A 21253-nucleotide genomic window follows, 5' to 3' on the forward strand; every position below is an offset into this window, starting at 1 on the left:
AGGTCATGATCTCATGATTCGGGAGTTCAAGCCCCATGTCAGGCTCTGTGCTGACAGTGTGGAGCCTGCTTGGGATTCTCTCTCTCCTCTCCCTCTCTGCCCCTCCCTGCTTGCACTCTCGCGCGCTCTCTCTCTCTCTCTCAAAATAAAAAAATTAAAAGTTAGTTTTTTTAAATGTGTATATGGTGTGTAGTTGAGAGGTAGAGTTGGGGGGTCTGTGTGTGCACCTGCACGTGAGGGTCATGGATCTTCCTTCTCTGGATTCATTTGACCAGTTTCCCTTCCCACTGACAAGTTCAAAGGGTCTAACTTTTTTTTTTTTTTTTTATAAATCTCCCCCCCTTTTTTTTTTAAATTCTAGTGTACTTAACAGTATAATATTAGTTTCAGGTATACAATATAGTGATTCAACAATCCCATACATCGCTCAGTGCTCATCATGGTAAGTTTACTCTTAATCCCCTTCACCTATTTCACCCATCCCCCACCCACCTCCTCTGTGGTAACCATGAGAGTGTTCTCTATAGGTAAGAGTCTGGGTTGTCTCTTTTTTTCTGGGTTTTGTGTCTTAAATTCCACATATAAGTGAAATCACATGGTATTTGTTTTTCTCTGACTTATTTCGCTCAGCGTTATACCCTCTAGCTCCATCCATGTTGTTGCAAATGGCAAGATCTCATCCTTTTTTAGGGGTGAGTAATATTCCCTTGTACATCTATACCACAACTGCTTTATCCATTCATCAATTGATGGACACTTGGGCTGTGTCCATAATTTGGCTATTGTAGATAATGCTGCTATAAACATCGAGGTGCATGTATCCCTCTGAATTAGTATTTTTGTATTCTTTGGGTAAATACCTGGAAGTGTAATTGCTGGATTGTAGGGTAGTTCCATTTTTTTTTAATGTTTCTTTATTTTGAGAGAGAGAGAGAAAGCAGGGGAGGGGCAGACAGAAAGGGAGAAGGAGAATTCCAAGCAGGCTCCATGTGGTCAAGTACAGAGCCTGAAGTGGGGCTTGATCCCCTAAGCGGTGAAATCATGACCTGAGCCAAAATCAAGAACTGGATGTTCAACGAACTCAGCTCCCCAGGCACCCCAGGATAGTGCTATTTTTAACTTTTTGAGGAGCCTCCATACTGTTTTCCAGAGTGCCCGCACTAGTTTTCATTCCCATGAACAATACACAAGGGTTCTTTCTCCCACCTCTTGGCCAGAATTTGTTGTTTCTTGTGTTTTTTACTTTAGCCATTCTGACAGGTGGGAGGTGATAGCTCATTGTGGTTTTGATTTGCATTTCTCTGATGATGAGTGATGTAGAGCATCTTTTCATGTGTCTGTTGGCCATCTGGATGTCTTCTTTGGAGAAATTCTGTTCATGTCTTCTGCCTATTTTTTAATTGGATTATTCATTTTTGGGGTGTTAAGTTGTATAAATTCTTTATATATTTTGGACACTAACCTTTTACTGATAAAAGGTTACTGATATGTTATTTGCAAATATCTTCCCCCATTTAGTGGGTTGCCTTTTAGTTTTGTTGATTGTTTCCTTTGCTGTGCAGAAACTTTTTATTCTGATGTCGTCCCAATAGTTTATTTTTGCTTTTGTCTTCCTTGCCTCAGGAGACATATATAGAAAAAGTTGCTATGGCCAATGCCAAAGACATTACTATCTTTGCTCCCTTCCAGGATTTTTATGGTTTCAGGTCTCACATTTATGTCCTTAATCCATTTTGAATTTTTTTTTTTTTTGGTATGGTATAAGAAAGTGGTCCAGTCTCTTTCTTTTGCATATAGCTGTCCAGTCTTCCCAAAACCATTTGTTGAAAAAACTCTTTTTCCCACTGTACATTCTTTCCTGCTTTGTCAAAGATAAACTGACCATATATTCATAGGTTTATTCCTGGGCTTTCTATGCTGTTCCATTGATCTATGTGTCTATTTTTGTGCCAGTACCATATTATTTTGATTAGTACAGCTTTGTATTATATCTTGAAATCTGGGATTGTGATATTTTTAGTTTTGTTCTTCTTTTTAAGGTTGTTTTGGCTATTTAGGGTCTTTTGTGGTTCCATACAAATTTTAGGATTGTTAGTGCTAGTTCTGTTAAAATTGCTGTTAGTATTTTGATTGGAATTGCTACAGATTGCTACGGGAAATGTGAAAATGTTAACATTTGCCCTTCTAATCCATGAGCATGGGATATCTTTCCATTTGTTTGTGTCATCTTCACTTTCTTTCATTGGTGTTTTATAGTTTTCAGAGTACAGGTCTTTCACCTCTTTGGTTAAGTTTATTCCTAGGTATTTTATTATTTTTGGTATAATTTCAAATGGGATTATTTTCTTAATTTCCCTTTCTGCCATTTCATTATTAGTGTATTGAAATGAGATGGATTTCTGTACATTGATTTTGTATACTGCAACCTTCCTGAATTAATTTATCAGTTCTAGTAATTTTCTGGTGGAGTCTTTAGGGTTTTCTATATATAGTATCATATCATCTGCAAACAGTAAAAGTTTAACTTCTTCCTTACCAATTTGGATGCCTTTTATTTCTTTGTGTTGTCTGATAGCTGAGGCTAGGACTTGCAGTAGTACGATGAATACAAGTGGTAAGAGTGGACATCCCTGTCTTTTCCTGACCTTAGGGGAAAGCTCTCAATTTTTCACCATGGAGGATGATTTTAGCTGTGAGGTTTTCAAGTATGGCCTTTATTATGTTGAGGTTTGTTCCCTCTAAACCTACTTTGTTGACAGTTTTCATCATGAATGGAGACTGTACTTTGTCAAATGCTTTTTCTGCATCTACTAAAATGATCATATAGTTCTTATCCTTTTTCTTATTGATGTGATGTATGACATTGATTGATTTGCCAATATTGAACCACCCCAGCAACCTAGGAACAAATCCCACCTGATCATGGTGAATGATTCTTTAAATGTATTGTTAGATATTGGCCTATAGTTCTCTTTTTTTTTATAGTGTATGTATCTGGTTTTGGTATCAGGATAATACCTGCCTCATAGAATAAATTTGGAAGTCTCCTTCCTCTTCCATTTTTTGGAGTGATTTAAAAGAATAGGTATTAAGTCTTGTTTTAAGGTTTGGTTGAGGGGCACCTGGGTAGTTTAGTCAGTTAAGCATCCAACTTCGGCTTAAGTCATGATCTTGTGGTTCATGAGTTCAAGCCCCGTGTCAGGTTCTGCTTTGGATTTCTGTGTCTCCCTCTCTCTCTGCCACTCCCCTACTTGTGCACACGCTCTCTTGCTTCTCTCTCTCTCTCTCTCTCTCTCTCTGTCCTTCTCCCTCTCTCTCTCTCCCTCTCTTTCTCCCTAAAATAAATGTTAAAAAATTAAAAAACAATAATAATAAATACATTAATAAATAAATAAATAAATAAATAAATAAATAAATAAATAAAAGTTTAGTAGAATTCACCTGGGAAGCCATCCAGTCCTGGACTTTTGTTGGTTGGGATTTTTATTATTATTATTATTACTGATTCAATTTCTTTGCTGGTAATTGGTCTATTCAAATTTTCTATTTCTTCCTGACTCAGTTTTGGGATGTTATATGTTTCTAGGAATTTATCCATTTCTTCTAGGTTGTTCAATTTGTTGGCATATAAGTTTTTCATAATATTCTCTTACAATTCTTGTTTTTCTATGGTGTTGGTTGTTATTTTTCCTCTTTCATTTCTGATTTTGTTTGAGTCTTCTGTCTGTCTGTCTCTCTCTTTGATGAGTCTGGCTAAAAGTTTATCAATTCTAGGGGCGCCTGGGTGGCTCAGTCAGTTGGGCGGCCAACTACAGCTCAGGTCATGATCTCACGGTCTGTGAGTTTGAGCCCTGCATCAGGGTCTGTGCTGACAGCTCAGAGCCTGGAGCCTGCTTCCGATTCTGTGTCTCCCTCTCTCTCTGCCCCTTCCCTGCTTGCTCTCTGTCTTTCTCTCTCTCTCAAAAATAATTTAAAAAAATTTTTTCAGTTTATCAATTCTGCTGATCTTTTCAGAGAACCAGCTCATGGTTTCATTGATCTATTCTATTGGTTTTTTTAGTGTCTATTTCATTTATTTCTGCTCTAGTCTTTATTATTTCCTTCCTTCTACTGGTTTTAGGTTTTGTTTGTTCTTTTTTGCAGCTCCTTTAGGTCAGGTTAGATTGTTTGAGATTTTTTCTTGCATCTTGAGGTAGACCTATATTGTTATGAAATTCCCTCTTAGGATAGCTTTTGCTTCACCCCAAAGACTTTTGGACCACTGTGTCTTCATTTTCATTTGTCTCCATGTATTTTTAATTTCCTCTTTGATTTCTTGGCTGCCACATTCACTGTTTACTAGCATGTGATTTAACCTCCATGTATTTGTGTTCTTTTCAAATATTTTCTTGTGTTTGCTTTCTAGTTTCATAGTGGTCAGAAAAGATGCATGGTATGACTTCAATTTTTTTTTTTTTTTTTAGTTTGCTGAGACATGTTTTGTGGCCTAATATGTGGTACATTCTGGAGAATTTTCCATGTGCACTTGAAAAGAATATGTATTCTTCTGTTTTAGCATGGAATGTTCTGAACATATCTGTTAGATCCATCTGGCCCAATGTGTCATTCAAAGCTACTGGTTCGTTGATTTTCTGTTTGGATGATCTGTCCATTGATGTAAGAAGGGTCAATGTCCCCTACTAGTATTATATTATATCTATTAGTTCCTTTATGTTTGTTATTAGCTGCTTTATGGATTTGGGTGCTCCCATCCCATATTTATAATTGTTATATCTTCTTATTGGCTTGTTCCCTTTATGACTATACAGTGTCCTTCCTTGCCACTTGTTATAGTCTATTTTGAAGTCTATTTTGTCTGATATAAGAGGCTACCCCTGCTTTCTTTTCACTTCCATTTGCATGGTAAGCGCTCTTCCATCCTTCGCTTTCACTTTGCAGGTGTCGTTAGGTCTAAAATGAGTCTCTTGTAGGCAGCAGATAGATGGGCCTTGCTTCCTTTTCTTTTTTTTTAATCCACTCTGTCACCCTATGTCTTTTGATTTAAGCATTTAGTCCATTTACAAGTTTACATTTAATTACAAGTAATTATTGATAAGTATGTACCTGTTGCCATTTTGTCACCTGTTTTACGGTTGTTTTTGCAGTTCTTTGTTTTTCTCTTGCTGTCTTCTCTCATGGTTCACTGGCTTCCTTTAGTGATATAGTTGGATTACTTTCTCTTTATTTTTGGCACATCTATTACTGGTTTTTGATTAGTGGCTACCATTAGCTTTGTATATAACATCATATGCATATAGTAGTTGATAGCCACTTAAATTTGAACCCATTCTTCACTCCTCTCCCCACTACATCTTAGGTATATGGTGTCATAATTTATATCCTTTTATTTCGTTAGTCCCTTAATTGATTTTTATAGGTATGCTTATTTTTACTGCTTCCTTGCTTCCTACTTTTCTTATTCCTACTTATGGTCTTTCCTTTCTACTCAAGGAGTCCTCTGTAACCTTTCTTGTAAGGACTGGGTAAAATTCCTTTAACTTTGTTTGTCTGGAAAACCCTTTATCTCTCCTTCTATTCTGAATGATAGCCTCACTGGATACAGTATTCTTGGCTGCAGATTACAGCACTTTGAATATATCATGCCACTCCCTTCTGGCCTGCAAAGTTTCTGCTGAAAAATCAACTAAAAGCCTTATGGGGTTTCCCTTGCATGTTACTATTTTCTTTTCTCTTGCTGCTTTGAAAATTCTCTCCTTATCACTACTTTTTGCCATTTTAAGTACTCTGTGTCTTGGTGTGGACCTCTTCGGGTTGATTTTGTTGGGGGCTCCCTGTGCCTCCTACATCTGGATTTCTGTTTCCTCCCCCATATTCAGGAAGTTTTCAGCTCTTTTTTCTTCAAATAAATTTTCTGCCCCCCCTTTCTCTCTCTTCTCTTCCCATGATTTCTATAATGCAAATGTTATTACACTTGATGGTGCCACTGAGTTCCCTAAGTCTATTTCCATTGTTTATTGTTATTTTTCTCTCTACTGTTCAGTTTGATTAATTTCCCTTACTCTGCCCTCTGGGTCACAAATTCATTCGTCTACTTCCTCTAGCCTGCTATTTATTCCATCCAGTGTATTTTTAATTTCAGTTATTGAGTTCTTCATTTTCTAATTGGTTCTTAAAAAAAAAAAAAAAAAAAAAAAGGCTCCACACACAGCATGGAGCCCAACTCAGGGCTCAAACTCATGACTCTGATATCAAGACCCAAGCTGAGATCAAGAGTTGGACACCTAAACAACTGAACCACCCAGGTACCCCTCTGATTGGTTCTTTTTTATGTTTTCCAACTCTTTGTTGAGGGTCTCACTGAGGTTCCCCACTCTTTTCTCAAGCCCAGAGAGTTTCTTTATGGCCATTACTTGAAATTCTCTATCAGGCATATTACTTATCTCCATTTCATTTAGGTCTCTTGCTGTTATTTTGTCCTGTTCTTTCATTTGGGACATATTCCTCTGTCTCCTCATTTTGTCTAACTGTCTGTATTTATCTCTACATATTAGGAAAGTCAGCTATGTCTCCTGCTCTTGAAAGTAGTGACCTTGTGAGAAAGCGGTCCTGTAGTGTCCTATGGTGCCATGTCCCTGTTCACCCAAACCTGGTGCTTCCAGGGTATCTCCTATATGTGGTGTGTGCGCCCTGCTTTTATGCCTAAGCTGTTTTTCCCTTAGTAAGTCATCTGCAATGGCTCTCTTTGCCTGCTGTGGGCAGGATTTGGTCCCTGCAGTTGTCAGTGGCCCAGTCTGGAGCTGTCTTGGGTTTGAGTTGAGTCAGATCAGACGTTTGCCAGAGATGCAGCAGCACCGAACTGCAGGGCACTTTCTACGTGCTGCCCCAAGGAGCTTTTGTTGGTGGGCGGGGCCCGCAATCAGACCGGATGTCTACTCCCTACCCACTGCTCAGGCCCGGTGGGACTGATGTATGTGGTTATCTTTTCCTCTTCCTGGGGTAGGAGTCACTGTGGAGTGGTGCTGGCCCTGGTCAGGGCTGCCCGCACGATGCCAGGCTTGTGGTGCCACCTTGGATGGGCTCCAGCCAAGCGTGTATTGGAGGGGGCAGGTCTGCAGGAGAGCACAGTGGCAGGGCTTGTGGTGCCAGCAAAGTCTTCTGTTCCCGGAGAAGACTCTCAACGATCCCTGCCCCTGTAGCACATGCTCTGAGATCAGTAAACAAATCTCCCTCTCTTATACCTAAGGTGTTTTTCAAACCACTGTTTCTAAGCTCTGTCTCCACGGGCTGTTTGCTGTGCTGCCTCTTTAAGTTAATTATTGTCTGAATCAAAACTTCAGACTTTCAGCTCCACTGCTTGAATATAGTACCTATTATAATGCTATACACCTTAAAGATGTCCGGTCAATTCTTGCCACAAGGTGGTTATACAGCCAGCATTTATTTTCACTGGAGCCTTCGGCATAGGAAATGTGTTTGCTAAGCCCATAAAATTTCCATGAAATGCAAAACTTACAAAATATGAGCACGCCTTTCCTCTCAAGTTTCCCTTTATGGCCCTAAGTTCCACTTTCTCAATTCCCTCATCCCATTAAACTTGCTCTTGGACTTCATCACAGCCTCTCTGGGTGGACTCTCCCTAAATTCCTTTTACTTCCTCCCAACCCCGTTCATTATGTTCAGACATTTCCACTCTCTCTTCAACAGCACAGTCTTCCTAACCTTCTGTTATGTACGTGCTGTGGCGGCTATTTATTGAAAAGCATCGGCGTTTGGGGTTTGGATGCCGCAGTTCTAAGTGGACCAGAAGAAAGGAAAAACAGATATACTTCTGCTTGCTGACAATAACTTACTCCACATTTGAAGTTGAGGGTTGATGTGGAGTCTTCTGATATACGCACAGGATCTTTAGAAGGGAAGTGATTTTTTAAAATTAAACTACCTAGAGAATGGTCTTGGCCAGGATATTAGCGTAGCAGCTTTCTCCTAGTAAGAAGAGCTATGAGATCTCTTTAGGTATACTGGTGTGTAGTTGAACAGGCACACATGAACTATTTTGTACCTCCTCCAAAAGTTATAATTTGGTGATGATACACAACTTTGGTTCAGTGTGTCAAAACTGGGGTGCTAAGTGAGCTAAAACCTGACCTTGAAATGAGATTTATATGCTTGTCAATTTTTTTTAGTCCAATATGTCTCAAAAGAAAGAAAAAGTCTCAGGGTATCCTATAACTATTATAGTAAACATTCATCAAATATGTCATTTATAACATCTATTTATGCATATGAGGAATATTTGCATGTCAATACATATAGACTTACCTGATTCTCTAACGGCCTTATCCTATTGCATTTTTAAAAAAAGAATTTGCAAACTTTAGTGAGAGAATAAATAGTGTCATGCAGAAAAAAAATCTGCTTTTTAAACTTTGTGTCTAACATATAATGTAAATACTCGTTGAATTAACAGATACAGAATGAATGAATCTTTATTGTCTTAAGTTAAAGCAATAATACCTTGACCTTGTAGCTACTCTTTCTTTTTTTAACCCGAACTTTCTAACTATAAACTTTAAATAAAGCCACAAGCTTTAAAATCCCAGGTTCAGCCTTTTAAACCAGATACAGGTTTCTGTAAGACTATTTATAACCTTTCTATAAGAGATTAGATTTGTATCCTTACACTATGAACAACAGGTTTCCACTAAAAAATAAAAAATCATTTTGACATTAAAATTTTCTCTTCTAGATTATTATACAATTACCATCAACATCTGTGGTCCCCAAAGGCATGAGATGGATGAAATCTTTCTGCCCTCAATTCTTCTGCGCTATTGGATCAAATTTTTAAAATGGTGATAGTTTACCATTTCTTTCCAAAAAGGAAAGAGAGAAAGAAAACATAGCTGCTGTCTATTCTTTAAGCCTCTGGAATAGTTTCCTTCCTTCCTTCCCCCCACCTTCTATCCCCCTTCTCCCAAGAAGGTATGGGGAGCTACGTTTGCATATTTTTATGACTTCATGTCATGGGAATGAGAACCTCGGCAAACACGCTTTCCCTTGTGTAATTCCCTAATAAAAACAGGCAGCCTGTTTTAAACAAGCAGCCCTGAGAACCGGAGACGAAGCAAGAGCCCAGCCCGGGAGGCTGCTCTGCTTTTTTCCTCCCACCTCACCGCCTGGCTTTCTCCATCATCTGCAGACACGTACCCTTGCCAGCAAGGCCACAAGCGAATCTCTAAAGCCCTCCCGGTTCCTTTTGACTAGGCGGACCCGATGGGTCCCAGGTTTCAGAAAATGTCTTTGAAAAGCACCGTTTTTGACAACAAGAGGATATTAGTCGTGTGCCTGGAGGCCTAACTCGACCTGCCCTGTGACGGAGAAATGCACCCACCTCGGGGACTGTTAGGAGCCGGCAGGGCTCCGGTTGCTGCCCGCTCACGCAGAAACCCGAGGGCATCCCGGGTTTACCCACTGGAGGAGGAAGTGGCTGAGAAATCCAGCTTCTTGTCCCGGGGATGCGGTACTAGAAACGAGCCGTCCCGAGACAAAGCCTCTGCTGTGTCACCGGCACCATCCCGGCGGCGAGCTGAGCAGCGGGGTGATGACCACAGAGGGGGGACCATTAGCCCAAACGCTACCAGCTCCGCCAAGAGTAAACGAGTGAGCAGGCGGTGTGTCCGAGGGCCACCCGAGCGGTCCACGGCCCCCGGGACCACCATCCCCATCTCTTCCCCCCGGAAAAGGTACATTTTGCTTCCATTTCCTTCCAGCCCAACACAGCTTCAGCAGTGCGAGGGCTGACTCGTGGAGGAAGACAGAAAACGAAGTGCGAGAGAACGAGTCCTTGCCACCTAACTCCCACCCCACCGAGGGCCGGCCCGTGCACACCCACCTTGCCCGTCCCCCCTCTTCCCTGCTCTTCCTCCCCGCCTCGTGCCTCCGTCAGAGCATCCCTGTTTCCCACACTGCTGGGAGCCGCCCTGCACCTCTCCTGACCTCCACTCCCACAGCCACTGGGTCTCCAGCCTTCTTGTTACCCCTCCTGGTCTCCACCGTTCCTACCAGTTCTGCCCAGACACGCACCCCAAGTTCCTGGCAACCCTCTGACGCTTCGGGACCGGCGAAGTGGCCTGAGTCTGTGAACACCTCCCAGGGTCTGTCTGGGGGGGACCAACTCTGTACTTCTGCCGCATTATGACTATTCATTCCCTAACTGGAGAGTGGACCCGAGGGTGGGAGCACACCCTCATCGGTGAAATGGGACGACAATGTGACCCATCTCACTAGGGGGTTACAAAATGCAAATGAAATAACTTATCTGAGGCACAGAGCTCAGGGCTTGGCACAGGATAAACATTCGATATGTGTTAGGTTGTCACCAGCCTGTGAATTTCCTCCCCCTAGGTTAGTATACAGCGAGGGTGTTGCTGTTCCTGGACCAGGACTCAGAACATCACAGCCCCTTCAGGGCTGCTCCCCACACGAGTGGGCAGTTTCCTCCGCGGAGCCGTGTCCCTCTCCTGCTGGGCACGTACATTTTGCAAAGCCCTGCTCAGTGATGGGGCTCAGGGCTTTGCCCCCCGCGGGGCAGGAGTCTCTTCCGTCTTTCCCTCTGTCACATTAGCTTCCTCCATTCGTTAACATAACGAGGTTCTGAAAAATCGCCTTCTCCCCTTTTCGCCTTTCTTCTGGGAGCTGCTCACGGATAACTCTCGCAGCCTCGTGTTCACCTTTATCTGAGGGAGGAGATAAGGAATATTGATAGAGCTCTTTAGAGATGGCACCTCTCACCTGGCCCTCTCTGCTTTCCAGAAGCCACATGGGTAGCAGAGGCTCCCCTTTATTAAAATTCCATGGCCTCTCCTTTCCTAGCCATACCATGCTGCATCAAGCCAGATGTGATTACACTAGGAAATGTCTATAAGGCACCAACCGTCATACATTTTTAAGGAAGGCGAATATCATCGACATACCTGTGTGTGTGCACATGTATGTATGTGTGTGTGTGTGTGTGTGTGTGTGTGTTCATTCATGCTCACAGCTTGGTGTAACACCTAACAGGCCCTACTGGAGACAGAATGTCTGGTTTAAATCCTGGCTCTAGTTCTTATACTAGTTCTGTGACCTTAGGAAATGACTTATCCCTCCAAACCTCAGTTTCCCCATGTGTAAATGGGGATAATGATAGCATGTACCAGATGGAATCCTATGGGGATTAAACGAGCTCATATCTGTAAAGCACACAGTAAGCACCATTTAAGTGTTATACAAGCTAAAAGCAATGACAGAATCCTCTTATCCTGATGCTTTCTTTTCAACATATTTTCAAACATGAAAAATAAGTACTATGTGGCACAGTGTGGGCTGTGTCCAATGGAGGAGGTCTATACTGCTCTTTGATGGACGGATATCTGAATTCACATTAACAACACAGCCCTGTATCACTCTGTGGAACATAGATGATTTCAGCACAAAACCCGCACTGCATAAAGAAACTCAACTATATGCTACTTTAGGGGGAGAAAATTCGCAGACTGGTGATACACCTAACGTTTATTGAGCGTTCACTCTATGCCAAGCGCTGAGCTCAATGCTTTAAACAATTTATTTCATTTGCATCTTGTAACCGCCTATTGCAATAGGCAATATTATTGTCCCATTTCACAGATGAGGAGTAACCTGGGTCACTATAAGGATAAGCAACCTGCCCGTGGTCATAGACCTACTCACCAGCTGACCCAGAGTAGGTGGGGCTGATCACCAATTGTATGGGGGAAAGCTGGACTCTTCATTTTATTAATGAACTCCTTTCCATTTTGGAAATACGGTTCCAGATTTCCAAGGTAATTATCATCATTACCACATGGATGTTTATTGAATATTGGCTGAGCATTGTAATGACCGAGCCCTACCCTAGGCTGTGGCCTTCCGTGTTCCTTCCCCAATATCTCCTCTAGGTCCTGGGATGGAAGTGACACCATACACAACCCTGGCTGCTGCTAAGGGCTTAAGCTATGAACTTTCTCAAGGGACATCTGTGCTTTAATTGAAACACTGACGATGCCTTTGAGAAACCAAGGAATGATCATACACGATGCAATCTCGGACATTCCTATAAGCAACGAGGACAACTTAATTGAGGAGGACTCTCCCGAGCCCTTCCGTTGCTCCGACAGATCTTCCCTGAGAGTCCACATTTATATGAGAAAATATCACAACTGCACTGAGTCATTTAGATACTTCCCTTCCTGGCGGGACCTTGGCCTGAGCTCTTCCTTGCTGCAAAGTACACATGGTTGTAAACTGTACCTATTTCCTCAATCAGTGTCAGTTCTGACAAGCCAATTTAGACCAGCTTAGCGAAACAAGAGCCAGAAAAGCAAAGCCCCGGACCCTTGCCATATTGATACAGTTAAGGCAGTTGATAACAGGGTAGATAGAAACTCGGGAACTCCTATGCGGGGAGAGGCAGATCTGAACACTGTGGACACAGGGCCGCCTGGATCACCCTTGTAAGGAAAATAGAGGCTCAAATCCCGAGTTTAATATAAAATGTGAGGACCAATACAGAAATCCAATGGTCTTTCCTTCCCCATTATTGAACTCAGGTCGGTTCACCAGCCCACCCATTTCCAGTCAGTAGTTGCGTGAGTTTGTCAGGCTGCTGTAACAAGCAACCACAAACTGGGTGGCTTTAGACAACAGAAGGGTGTTCTCTTCCAGCTCTGGAGACGGGAAGTCTGAAATCAAGGTGTCAGCAGAGGCACCATCCCTGGTGAGGCTGTAGGGGAGAACCTGTCCCATGCCTTCCTCTGCCCTTCTGGTCGCTGCCTCCAACCGTGTTCCTTGGGTGGCAGACACCTCGCTGTGATCTCTGCCTCTCCCTTCCCATGGTGTTCTCCCTCTGGGTCTCTGTCTCTTTTCTTCTTCTTCTTTTTTAAGTTTTTTTAACGTTTTATTTATTTTTGGGAGCCAGAGACACGGAGCACAAACTGGAGAGGGGTGGAGAGAGAGGGAGACACAGAACCTGAAGCAGGCTCCAGGCTCCGAGCCGTCAGCACAGAGCCCGACGCGGGGCTCGAACCCACAAACCGTGAGATCGTGACCTGAGCTGAAGTCGGGCACTTAACCAACTGAGCCACCAAGGCACCCCCCTGACACTGCTGACCCCAGCAACACTGCTCTGGGATCTCCAAACCTTCTCTGGGTTATTTTATCCCCGTCCCCAGGGACAAGGGCACAACCCAGCACAGCCACCAGCTAAACTCTCTGACCCTCTCTGTACCCCGACTCCCCCTACCCTGTGCCTGAGCCCAGCACAAGTGTTTTTCCCCAGTCTCAGAGTAATAGGTGGTGGGGGTGGGGGTGGGGGCACTGCCCTTAGGATATCACACATGCTCCTCTGTTCTACAGTTTTCCTTTGAAGTGCCCCAAATGAACAACCTGGTTCCTAACTTTATGCTTCTAGAGATGGAAGAAGAGATTCTATTAGACCAACCCTTCTGAAGTGAAAAACTAGCAGTAAATCCAGATAAACTATTAAGCACACACAGTCATGTTTGGAGCCATTAAAGAACTTCCCAGACACTGAGGTCTAGGACCAAAATCTCTGAAAAAAACGGAATTTTGGAGACAGGAGCTCAATTTTAGGCTTCCCTTGTTCCTGTAGGCATCTGCCAATCGCTAAGCTGCCAAGGCAGCCAGACGGAAGGTATCTGCAAGAATTGGGACCCATAAAAGTCTGGCATCCAGAAGACATATAGAACTCAGACAAATCAATTAATAAAAAAAATAAATCAGTCATTGCAATTAAAAAATGGGCAAAAGATTGGAACAGTTACTACACAAAAGAAGATACCCAAATAGCTCATAAACATGCAAAAAGATGCTATCCTTCAGTCATCAGGAAACTAAAAACTGAGACAACAAAGAAACCCCACAACATACCATCCAAATGGCTAAAACGAAAAAAGACGATAATCTCAAGTGTCGGCAAAGATGTGTATATGTCTCATACACTGCTGGTGGGAGTATAAATTCATACAATCACCTTGGAAAAGCTTTTAAGAAAATGGCTACAAAAATGAAGCGGATGTAGAATCTCTGACCCCATAATTCTGCCCCCTTGCATACATCGACAGAAATGCACTTAACTGTGCTCAGTGTAGGGATAAGAATGTTTCTAGCATCATTACTTGCATGTAATAGTCCAAAAAACACACAACCCACATGTCCCTCAACAGTAGAATGGATCAAGTGTCATATATTCCTATTATGGAATACTATATAGCATGGTAAATGAATCAACTTTTGTATGAAACTTACAACATAATGTTGAGAGAAAAAAAGCCAGACATACATTAATTGGTACCAGGTAGTTCCAGTTCTAGAAAGTTAAAAACAGGTGAAACTAATCTGTGGTGTAGGTGCAGGATAGTGGTTACCTCTGGGGACTGTGGAGGGAAGGGAGGTGTTCTAGAAGGGTCCTATTTGTCGAGCGGGACTGGGGCTACACAGGTGTGTTCATTTGGGCAAATCCACAAAGCTGTATGTTACAATCAGTGCATTTTTCTGCATAATATGTAATTTCAATAGAAATGTTAGTAAGACAAACATTTATCACACAGACTCTTGACACTGGAAGACGCTGAAAGTCTTGACACTCTAGTTTTTAGTGCACGTGGTCTTTGTGTAAAATAGGATATAAACATCAAGACTGGAATTGCTTTTTGGATCTCATCACTGGACCTGTTCAGATCTGCCTGTTGGCAAGGCCTGTTCGTGGTCCTCACCTCCCAATGGAAGGTCTTGAGGTGAAATTCATAGATCACTCCACCTTCGTGAGCTTACCTCCAGATTTTGCCTGTTTTAATTTGGTATGAATTTTCTTTCATTCCTGCCAGAGTCAATCAACCAAGGACTCGTTCTACCCTGAAAAGCAAACTTGCTGTCACAGTGTTCTTCTGTCCAGCATGGAGGACACAAAGACACCAAGCTCTTTGCCAAGATCCCTCTGAATCCTTGAGACCAGGGGCCACTGCTCCCAGATCTGACCTCTGCAGCCACCCTGACCTTTCCTTATTTCCCTTTGTGCCACTCTGTTACCACGGAAAACTTCCCTGGTGTCCTCAGCTGCCTTTTAACACTGTACCCTGTCTTGGTGACAGGGACCGTAGACTGTGCCTTACACTCCTATTTATTTATTTATTTATTTATTTATAATATGAAATTTATTGTCAAATTGGTTTCCATACAACACCCAGTGCTCATCCCAACAGGTGCCCTCCTCCATACCCATCACCCACCCTCTCTTCCCTCCCACCTGCCATCAACCCTCAGTTTGTTCTCAGTTTTTAAGAGTCTCTTATGTTTTGGCTCCCTCCCTCGCTAACCTTTTTTTTTTTTCTTCCCCTCGCCCATGGTCTTCCGTCAAGTTTCTCAGGATCCACATAAGAGTGAAAACGTATGGTATCTGTCTTTCTCTGTATGGTTTATTTCACTTAGCATCACACTCTCCAGTTCCATCCACGTTGCTACAAAAGGCCATATCTCATTTTTTCTCATTGCCACGTAGTATTCCACTGTGTATATAAACCACAATTTCTTTATCCATGTGTCAGTTGATGGACATTTAGGCTCTTTCCATAATTTGGCTATTGTTGAGAGTGCCGCTATAAACATTAGGGTACAAGTGCCCCTATGCATCAGCACTCCCGTATCCCTTGGGTAAATTCCTAGCAGTGCTACTGCTGGGTCATAGGGTAGATCTAGTTTTAATTTTTTGAGGAACCTCCACACTGTCTTCCAGAGCGGCTGCACCACACTCCTTTTTAAATGCCACAGCCTTGGCATGGTCTCTTGAGCAAAGCTGTTGCTCAGAAGTATTTGCTATCAGATGGATAATAACGCTTTTTTCCATGCTGGCCTCCTGAGGGGCGAAGTTCAGGAAGGAAGAATAGGAACATCCTGAGCTTAGTCTAATCCCTTTAATACACAAACCTGCCACACTCACGTGACTCAAGGATTCATTATACAAACCTGTCTGCGTGTCACACGTGGAGAAGTGGCAGAATGGGTGACGTTTTGGCCAAGCCGTAGTCCCGAAGCAGAAGGGGCACTGGGAGAAGGGCCTTGGGCTTCCAGAGCTCCTGCAACGGTGGGCCGAGAGCAGACACGCAGAATTCCTCCCTGATGAGGAAAGATCCTGGGTCAATTCTTGGTTCTACCCACGAGTCTCATTATTAATGACAAATGGTATTCATCGGTTGCCATAGCGTGCCAGGCATCATGCTATCTTTCTTTTTAAGTTTATTTATTTACGGGCACCTGGGTGGCTCAGTCGGTTGAGCGTCCAACTCGGCTCGGGTCACAATCTCACCGTCTGTGTGTTCGAGCCCCACATTGGGCTCTGTGCTGACAGCTCAGAGCCTGGAGCCTATTTCAGACTCTGTGCCTCCCTCTCTCTCTGCCTCTCTCTCTCTCTGAAAAATAAACATTAAAAAAAAAATAAGTTTATTTATTTATTTTTGAGAGAGGGAGGGAGGGAGAGAGAGAATCCCAAGCAGGCTCCGCGCTGTCAGCACAGAGCCTGACTCGGGGCTGAAACCCACGAACCCATGAAATCAAGACCTGAGCCAAAATGAAGAGTCAGGCGCTTAACCGAGCGAGCCGCTCAGGCGCCCCCGGCATCATGCTACCTTATTTAATCTTCAAATCAACACGAGGAGGTAGAAATTGTTACTTTGCTAAAGCCGAAACGGGAGAAATAAGTTGTCTGGGTTTTCATGGCTAGTAGAAGCAGGAAAGCCAGGATTCAAATCCAAGTTCCCTGTCCTCCAAAGCAAGGGCTGAGGAAAACACGAACACAGAGAACGAGTCAGTCGTGAAAGCAGCCTAGGATGTGACACGAGGTGCATATAAACAACTGTCTCACCAGACAGATTCTAAGTGCCACAGGAAGAGAACCCGCAAATGCAAGGATCGTTTCTGGCTGTGGGAGGCTCCGTCAGGGGTCCTAAGGTGGGCGGGGAAATGTCATCTCCATGTTACAATATGATGAAAGACTGAATTCTCAAAGTGGTGGCCTTTCCTATAATCAGCTGGTGGGGCTGAGCCGAGCGCACATTTTCAGAATTCCTCCTTGAAGAGGAGGGATCTTGGATGTAGAGATCCGTGGAATAGAATTGAAAAGCTAGAGCTGTGCTTCTAGGATGTCCCCTCCTGGCCACGCCTCCACCGGCTCTCTGGGCACCACGTGGAAGACCCTGAAAAGACCGCGGTGGGGGGCGCAGGGGCGGGGGGTGGGGGGGGGGGCTGTAATAGGACGTGCCTGCTCTCCAAATGCCTCTCAGACCTTGGTATGTTCACGGCTTTTTATTGCAATAGAGACACCAGCTTATCTGTTTGCATTAGAAGCAAATTGAGAAAGACTGGTTTCATAAATGTTTGTGGGGTATATTAGTATCTGGAGAAAATAGTAACTTTCTTTTGAAACAAATAAATGACTTCACTGTCATTGTCATATGTTTGCTGTGATACAGCATTTGTGGAAGTTGCTACAAGTTACCGCCCAAAACTTCAGTGTTTACATTCAGCCTTTTGTATTTATATTTAGGCACTGTGGTTTACTTCCTTCGGCATACACCCCAGCACAGCTCTAGGTTGGGGCCCCGCATTTTAAAGCACGGGCTACAGATTCAGGGCCTCCTGAAGTCCCAAAATGGGGTAAATGGGGAAGGCGTGAGAAAGACTCCGAGTCAAGCCATGTTTTCCACTTATTGTGCAGAGCACTTTTTCTTGGAGATCTTCTAAGTTTCCAGTTCTTTCACTGAGGCTTTATTTGAAAGGCTGCCCCACGGGCTCCCAACTTGTGGGCTGAAACATTCTTCCACGGGAACACTGTCACAAAAATGGTGTGATATTAAGAGGCAGAAGCCATTCGTCTCCCATTTGCTCAAAGAGTGTACATGTATTTATTCCTTCTTCATCAGCTAAGAAGCGTGTACTCTGTGCCTGCCAGGCACAGCCCAAGCCCCTGAAAATATGAAGACGTGGCTCCCACCTTAGAGGAAGTTCCAGACCATGATGAGTTAGGCTTATCCCACTTGAGGACATTTGGGGGCCAAGGAAGAGGGGGCAGCCAAACCTACTACTTAGCATGCCATCCTACAAGAGGAGAGTGAACAAGCCCAGCCTGGGGGATCGGAGTCACCTGTCCATCATCAGCCTGGTGGCTTTCTGATGGCCACAGTCTTAGCTCGATGCCCAAAGTGACACATCTCTATCTGAAGGCCTGTTTGAGGTGCCATCCGAAAGGACATGGGCATACTTTGTAAAACGTCAAAGCCTTCCGTCAGAGCCTGGATCAAAGGGAAAATACAAAACTGCGTTGCATTTCAGAGCTCAATCCTGCAATACAATCTCCAAGGCAATGTGGTCTTCGTGTTTTCGTACTTCATGCAGTTTGATCTTCTGGGTACTCCCACAAATATGTAGACATAATTTAAGTGAGAGGGACAGATGTGGCTATTGATTCGGTGGCTGTGAAAGATGGTGACAAGGAAATTAGACATAAGGAGTAGAAAATAGTCCAGATAAAGGGCATGAACAAACGGCCTGCGTAGCTTCTCTGCTTGTGCCCCTGCTGAGGAAAAGCGGGAGCACGGCATGGGAGGCCATAGAAGTGCTGCTCAAAATAAATACACGGGGTCTATATGGGAAAGCTTCCCTCGCGTGTCCTCAGAGTCAACCATTAACTAGAGTAGATGCTTGTGTCATCAAGGTGAGGCAACACTGCAGACATTAAGATCACGAGCTGTGGAGGATTGTCTGCGTGGCTCAGTCAGTTAAGCGTTCGACTCTTGATTTCGGCTCAGGTCATGATCTCATCGTGAGATCGAGCCCCACGTCAGGCTTCTCGCTGAGCATGAGCCTGCTTGGGATTCTCTCTCCCTCTTCCTCTCCCCCAAATAAATAAACATTAAAAAAAAAAAAAGATGATGCACTTTGGAGCAAATGGAGCTGACAGGAATGTTACTTCCATTACTTTCTAGCTGTTTGACCTAAGACAAATTCCTACAATTTCCTCTGGCTTCCTCAGTTTCTTCATGTGTAACGTGGGGACCATCTGGGGGACCAACGTGGGTGTTCAGTGCATTGGCCTGCCTGTGACTGGTGTATACATATATATGTATAATATATATAATTATATATATTATATACATAATATATATTTTTATATATTTAAAAATATATATTTATGTATATGTATATAAATATGTATACATAAATATATATAATATACATAAAATATATACTATATATAAATATATAATATATACATAAAATATGTGTTATATATAAATATGGAATATATACATAAAATATATATTATATATACATATAGAATATATACATAAAATATATATTATATATAAATATGGAATATATACATAAAATATATATTATATATAAATAGAATATATACATAAAATATATATTATATATATACATATAAAATGTTAAACATTAGTATTTAAATATCAGAATTTCCAAAAATATAATTGGTATTATATGTAATTTGTTTTATATATATGGAATTTTGAGAATCCCCAAAGGTTTTGGAGGAGGTGACTTTTCAGTATAAAAATGTAAAAAGCTGGCCCAAGCCAGCTTTTAAAAACTGCACTTCCCGGGGCCGCCTGTTGGAGGTGCTGCGTGTGTCCGGGGAAGTGCGAAGTGTTCATAAAAAGCAGATGCAGCCAGGCCTTAAATACCGGTCCCCCTCCCACACGACACATGTTTTTACACTTTCTCCAGCAGTGAGTGTAGTTTTAGTCTTTGGAAAAAGCTTCCTCAATTATATGAAATTAGTCATTTAGCACGTAGGAAGAATGCACCAGGAAAGAGCATTCAGGATTTCCATTTCACGAGACATTTCGGGAGAGGGCTGAAATCCGAGGCGGGAAGGCTGTGTCACAAGGAGCGTGGAGGTGCCCCATCAGCAGGCCCTCCTGCTGTGTGCACCGTGGGTCCAGGCCTGGGAGCCGAGGGCCGTGTCGCATTCCAGCAGGGGCGTTCCTTCCCCACAGACACTGCGGGTTGCCTCGTGAAGCGAGTGTTGGTTCACATTTCTGCCAGCTTCTGGGGAAAACGCTTCTAGCTGCCCCAGGACAGGACACTCCCCCCCGCCCCCCACCACCTCATAGTTGCATGTGGGGGTCAGCTCACCATTGAACTCGTACTGCAGAACCCTGGGTCTTACTTTACGCACAAACAAGGAAGTAGAAACAATTTTTTCCTGAGTTGTTTTAACTCCGTAACCATGACAGAGGCGGCTCTCCGTGACGGGGAGATGTACGTGGGAGCGCAGAGGAATCTTTTTAAACTGAGGAAGAGGAAGGGCACAGAATGTCTGTCTCGCTGCTGAGGGTGGGGAGCAAGCCTTCTAACGCTCATTCATGGGCCCTTCCTACAAAACAAGGGCAAGGTCTGTACATGTTTTTTTCTGTGGGGGGAAGAAAAAGTTTGCATAATTTACATGGTGACTCACCTGTAAACCTTAATTAAAAATCTGTTCAGGGGCACCTGGGTGGCTCAGTCGGTTAAGCATCGGTCTTCCGCTCAGGTCATGATCTCACGGTTCATGAGTTCGAGCCCGGAGTCGGGCTCTGTGCTGACAGTGTGGAGACTGTTTGGGATTCTCTGTCTCCCTCTCTCTCTCTGTCCCTTCCCTGCTTATACTCTCTCTCTCTCTCTCAAAATAAATAAAAATAAAACATAAAAAAAAAATCTGTTCAAATTGTGTGGAATTTACAATAGTTGAGTAAAACGACTTCATGGTAGAGTTCTCCGCTGAATATAAAATTGATCATAAATTGAAGATAAATCCAAATCTTTCCCCCCACTTATAAATCCAAGATATACAGAGAAGCTCATAAATTCAGGTAACCCCTTAGTTTAAAACATTTAAGTCATATCAACCGAGCAAGAATTTTGAAACACGCTAACCCTTTCATGAGTTTTTGTCATTAAAAACACTGCAATATAATTAGGAGGAAATTAATTTGAAATATCATTTTTGTTTTTTTATTTTTTTAAGTTTATTTATTTATTTGGAGAGAGAGAAAAAGAGGGAGAGTGGGGGAGGGGCAGACAGCGAGGGAGAGAGAGAGAGAGAGAATCCCAAGCAGGCTCTGCACTATCAGGTTAGAGCCCCATGCAGGGCTCAAACTCATGAACTGTGAGATCATGA

General features: G+C 43.0%; 1 protein-coding gene across 1 annotated transcript in view; it reads right to left on the minus strand.

The window, feature by feature from the left end:
* The window catches only part of TIAM2 (TIAM Rac1 associated GEF 2), a 265433-nt gene that overhangs the window by 230436 nt on the left and 13744 nt on the right, over positions 1–21253 (minus strand). The gene's annotated exons all lie outside the window — the stretch shown is intronic.

The sequence above is a fragment of the Panthera pardus genome, unplaced genomic scaffold (genome assembly GCF_024362965.1).
Source record: "Panthera pardus isolate Hobbes unplaced genomic scaffold, ASM2436296v1 HiC_scaffold_17, whole genome shotgun sequence".
Taxonomy (NCBI): domain Eukaryota; kingdom Metazoa; phylum Chordata; class Mammalia; order Carnivora; family Felidae; genus Panthera; species Panthera pardus.